Here is a 6,000-nt window from a genome sequence, read left to right on the forward strand (position 1 = left end):
GCCTTCCAAGTAGCTGAGATTACAGGCACAGGCCACCATGCTCAGCTAATTTTTATATTTTTAAGACAGACAGGGTTTCACCATGTTGGCCAGGCTGGTCTCAATTTCTTGACCTCGTGATCTACCCACCTCAGCCTCCTGAAGTGCTGAGATTACAGGAGTGAGCAACTGCACTCAGCCACTGTCTCTTATTTTAATCAACTTTTGCCCTTTTACGTTTCTTCTTTTTATCTGATTTACTGCCAAACATTGTAAATAAAAATTTTAGTTATGATTTGAGGCTCAGTAGGGTGTTATCTTTCCCCAGAGAGAATTTACTTTTGTTACTGGCAGCAAGGGTTGAGTTAGGTCATTTCTCTGGACTTGATTTATTTCAGATCTTTCCCCCAAATTTTCACTCTCTTGGTAGCTCTCTGATGCCTTCAAACAATTAAAAAACAAAAATTGTCTAGTTTTTCCTGCTCTCTAAGCTGGGAGATTATTCTGGAACAGATTTAAAAATTATATTATTCTAAAAGCGATTGGAAGATAGTAAAAAGTTTTAAGTAAAGATTTGACATAACCTGATTTCCATTTTAAAATGACTTTAAATTAATTAGTTGTTTGGTCATGTCTTTTCTTAAAATGTCACTAAAGCTTTCTTTTGCCTACATTTCTATTGATATCATCCTAGTCTAAACTATATCTAAGTCATTAACTTGGATTATTGTTTTTATCTCACTTTCACGGTCCCCTGAAAGACATCTAACATACCAATCTTAGATTATTTATCCAGAGATTTGGTTTATGTCTATATTTGCAAATTAAAAATAGTTATGAAGGCTGGCTGTGGTGGCTCATACCTGTAATCCTAGCATTTTGAGAGGCAAAAGCAGGTGTATCACTTGAGGTCAGGAGTTTGAGACCAGCCTGGGCAACATGGAGAAATCCCATTTCTACTAAAAATACAAAAATTAGCTGGCTCTAATGGCATATGCCTGTAAGTCCAGGTACTTGGGTGGCTGAGGCATGAGACTTGCTTGAATGGGTGAGGCAAACATCGCAGTGAGCTGACATTGAGCTACTGCACTCCAGCCTGGGCAACAGAGAATGACTGTCTCAAAACAGAAAAAGTGATGGGATTTTTAAAGTAGCACTATTAGTCATACAGAAAAGCAAATTAACTTAAGGTGATTAAGTAACTTGCCGAAAGTAACACAGTTAAGTCACAGCTATGTGTTGAATCTAGGTCTCTTCAATTTTAGAACCTATATCAATTATTTTATATTACAGATATGCATTCAAATTATATTTTCTTTAAATGAAGCAGCATTTATATTCTTTTGCTGCCAACAAAACTTAGTTAAAATTTAAGTAATAAAAAAAGTTAAAACTTTTGTTTATGCTCATTGATGTCAAAGTTGCTTGAGCTAAAATTGAGTAAATGGTTTTCGAACCAAGTGACTGGTGCTGTCAGAATGACAGAAACCATGTTGGGAATGAGGCCACCCAGGAAGAAATCTTTCTCTGTGAATATCTGTTTGTTTGTTTGTTTTTGTATATATTTTTTTTCAATCAGAGATTGAGGGCTTTGAAATCCCATAAATAAAAAGTCCTGGGCCAGGCATGGTGGCTCACGCCTGTAATCCCAGCACTTTGGTAGGCTGAGGCAGGCAGATCACCTGAGGTCAGATGTTTGAGACCAGCCTGGCCAACATGGCTAAACTCTGTCTCTACTAAAAATACAAAAATTAGCCAGGAGGCTGAGGCAGGAGAATTGCTTGAGCCCTGGCAGCAGAGGTTACAGTGAACCAAGATCACGCCATTGTGCCACTCCAGCCTGGGTCATAGAACAAGACTCTGTCTCCAAAAACAAAAAAAAAAGTCCTGGATATGGGTAAATAAGAGTATAAAGATATTTCACAAAAACAGCATGAGGAAATGAATATTTTCTTTCACCCATATATTAGTTTCATGTTTCTTCTATAATAGGACTGTAAAGCAGGAGGAAACTACGAAAAGTTACCATGTAAGGGGTGAAAAATAAAGCAATTCTTCCAGATGTGGTTGCTAACAGATAATAATAAAAAGTGAAGCCCTGAGCCAAGAAAAGCCCCAGCATGACTCAGTATAGATCAAGATTCCAGAAAAAGCTGATTTCTTTCTGAACAAAGAACATGAAATAAAGCACAGCTGATCCATATGCCACTACATTCATTTCAGTTTTGTTTCCATCTATCTTTTCAGAGATATTTGACACTAGGCTGTGTCATTAGTTATACTATTCTAGAATATGAATCCTTTCTATTTATACATAAACATTTACATTGATTTCATATTTATAATATTATAATTGTAAAAAGAGGGTATAAGGTATAATTTAGTCCCTTGTAATTCCTTATTGTTTGATCAATATATATTTTTAAAAGATCAGAGACTTTTTTTTCCAAACTACAGATTCTTTTTTTTTTTTTAAAGTTTTGTGGGTGCATAGTAGGTATATATACTAAAGGGGGAAGATGAGATGCCTTGATCCAGTATGTAATGCATAGTAATCACATCATGGAAAATAGGATATCTGTACCCTCAAACATTTATCTTTTGTGTTATAAACAATCCAATTATACTCTCTTAGTAATTTTAAAATAAACAATTAAATTACTATTGACTATAGTGACCCTGTTGTACTATCAAATATTAGGTCTTCTTCATTCTTTGTATCTATTTTTATTTGTACCTATTAACCAGACGCACTTCCTCTCCACCCCTTCAGTACCCTTCTCATCCTTTGTTAACTATCCTTCTACTCTCTATCTCCATGGGTTCAATTGTTTTGATTTTTAGCTCCCACAAATAAGTGCAGACATGAAGTTTGTCTTTCTGTGCCTGACTTATTTCATTTAACATGACTTCCAATTACATCCATGTTGTTGCAAATGATAAAATATCATTCTTTTTATAGCTGAATGGTACTGCATTGTGTATATGTGCACATTTTCTTTTTTCAATTATCTGTTGATGTACACTTAGATTGCCTCCAAATTTTTGCTCTTATAAACAGTGCAGCAGCAAACATGGGAGTGCAGGTATTTCTACAATATACTGATTTCCTTCAATATGCTGATATACCTAGCAGTGGGATTGTTAGATCATATGGTAGCTCTCTTTCTGGTTTGGGGAACATCCAAACTGTTCTCTATAGTGAGTGTATATGGCATCTTTACTTTAGTCTTTACTAGGAACTACAGTAATTTTCATTTCTGAGTGTACTTAGAAACATTGAGTATTTCAAGCACTTATTTCTCCAGAGACTAAGATACATATATCCCTACAAGCATGGACATGGATTGGGAGTAAGGAGAAGCAGAGCCTTTGCTGGGTTTTGTTTTGTTTTGTTTTTAATAAAATTGCTATTGATAGTCTTCCCATTAATCTCAGCCTCAATATCTTCTATTTATATTTATCAGATTAAATTGTCAATTTCCATTTCAGTTATACTTTAAATTCTTGATATGATTTGCAGGGGGTTTTAAAATTTTTATACTTGTTTTGTTTTGAGACAGGGTCTCACTGTGTCACCCAGGCTGGAGTGCAATTGCATGATCACTGTTCACTGCGGCAGTGATCACTACAGGCCCACACCACCATGTCCAGCTAATTTTGAATTCTTTGTAGAGATGAGGGTCTCACTGTTGCCCAGGATAGTCTTAAACCCCTGGACTTAAGCAATTTTCCCAGCTCAGCCTCCCATTGCTGGGATTACAGGCATGAGTTACTGTGCCCAGTCTTCTTGATATCATTTTTATTTAGCTAATATATTTTGGAATACGATGAATCACCTATGTATCTTGGAGTGATTATTTGTAATTTCTTAGATTTGAAATGCTGTGATTCTGACCTGATGGATAGAATAGAAAAAAGTTAGACTAAAAGTATGATGGGATGACATGTAACAGCTCTCTAAGAGACAGAAAGAATGATATTATTAAGACTTGGGTTCTGGAACCAGGCTGATTAGGTAAAAATGCTGGTTTTGCCATTTATCAGCTATATAACTTTGGATAGGTTATTTGGCCTCTCTGAGCCATGCTATCCTCAACTATTAAATGGGCTAACAATAATATACCCCTTTAGAGTTGTTATGAGGCTTATAAGAATCAATACATGTTAAGTATTTAGAATCTTGCCCTGTCCTTAGTTATCATACAATATTATCATTCTTATTAGATTACCAATAAAATTTTGTCTGAGATGCCCAAATATAATGAGGTTTGTACAGAACAGATATGAAATTTCTGACATTCTGTCAAGTAATATCATTTTCGGAAATTCTCCAGAAATTTGAATGAGCTATGGCTCACTCCCCATATAATTTTTATATCTATACCAATTCTCTACATGGAAGTCTGTGATCTATATTATAATTAATAGAGGTGGATAAGCAAATTTTAAAACTCTTTAGGAAGAGTGAAGGGTGGATTGTTTTGGCATAAGTGAACATGAGAGGATCAAAGAGGTTTTTCAGAAGACGGCACTAAAAATTTTGCCTTTTGGCTGCAGAAAGGAATGTTCAGGGAGCTCTGATCTGCAGGATGAGCAGCAGGCAGCGACAGACATCTTCAGGTTCTGCCTTTATTAGACGCTTCTGACCCTCTGTTATAATTGAAAGTCAGGTAGAAAGAGGGCTTGTGCTGTACCCTGGAAGTCACCAATAATTCTAAGTAATAAATGTCACCGCATTGATTACATAGCCTTCTTGAAATGTCGATGGCTTGGGGTTTTACAGGTGTAGTGTATACTAAATTAGCCATGACCACAAACAGGATGTCATTGTCATTCCTTTCAAACTACAGAGTAGTAATTTGGCAATGTGTGAACACCTGGATTTGTGACTCCTTAAACCTGAAATAAACGGGAGAGAAACAGTCTGAGTCAACTGTCTTTGTGACATCTGACCTATGGTTCTACATCTCTTTGAAAACATTGTATTTGGATAAATGTATATATATATATATATGTATGTATATACTAGCTTTTGTTTCTTAGAAAAGTAGCTCCTTGAGGGAGGCATTACTTTGCTGTATTATGTACAACTATGTGGGTGCTACAGGAATGTTAAGTACTACTAATGATATTACCGGTAGTTCACAGGTGAGGCATTTTGTGAGTCACCACTTACTGTGTGTTCACAATGTTTGAACTTGGTTTTACAAATATATCAAGTTATTTTTTATATGAACTTGATTATTAGGATATTTAATCATCCAAGTCAGAGTAAAGGACTAGCACTTCACACATTTTTTTTTTCCACTTTCAATTTTGGAACAATTTGAAAGCCAGAGAAAAGTTGTAAGAATCATATAAAAAAGGTAGGTATACCTTTCATGCAGAGACCTCATCCAGGGTTGGCCAGTTGTTTTAATAAAGTCCTTTATGGTAAAAGGATGCAGTCCAGAATCAGTATGGTATCTAGTTGTCTCATATTGGAACAGTTTCTTCTTCCTTCCTTTCATGGCCATGTCATATTTGAAAATTATGGATCAGTTGTTTTGGAAACTGTTCCTGAATTTGGGTTTATCTAATGTTTCCTTGTAATTATATCCAGGTAATGCATTTTTTGACAAAATTTCACAGAAGTGATGCTTTGCTGTTTCCTTGCATCCTATCATGTGGCACATGGGGTCAGTGTTTCCTGATACTACTGATGTTAACTTTGATCATTTAAATAAGATGGCTTATGTGAGCCTTCTCTATTGTAAAGGTACAATGTTTTTGTATATTTTGGAATGAGTAATTTGTTTGTGGGGAGAAATTTTGAGACTGTAAAATCCTGTTCCTCCACCTACTTCTACCCATTAGTTTTAGCATTCATTGCTATGTCTTGCTTGATTATTACTATATTGGTTGACAAATGTTGATTTTCTAATGCTTTCACTCCTTCACATTATTTCATATTAAATGCTGCATTTATTTATCTATATTATTGAGGACTCATGAATTCCTATTTTATTCAGTGTACTA

This window comes from Saimiri boliviensis, chromosome 10, assembly GCF_048565385.1.
Source record: "Saimiri boliviensis isolate mSaiBol1 chromosome 10, mSaiBol1.pri, whole genome shotgun sequence".
NCBI classification, from domain to species: domain Eukaryota; kingdom Metazoa; phylum Chordata; class Mammalia; order Primates; family Cebidae; genus Saimiri; species Saimiri boliviensis.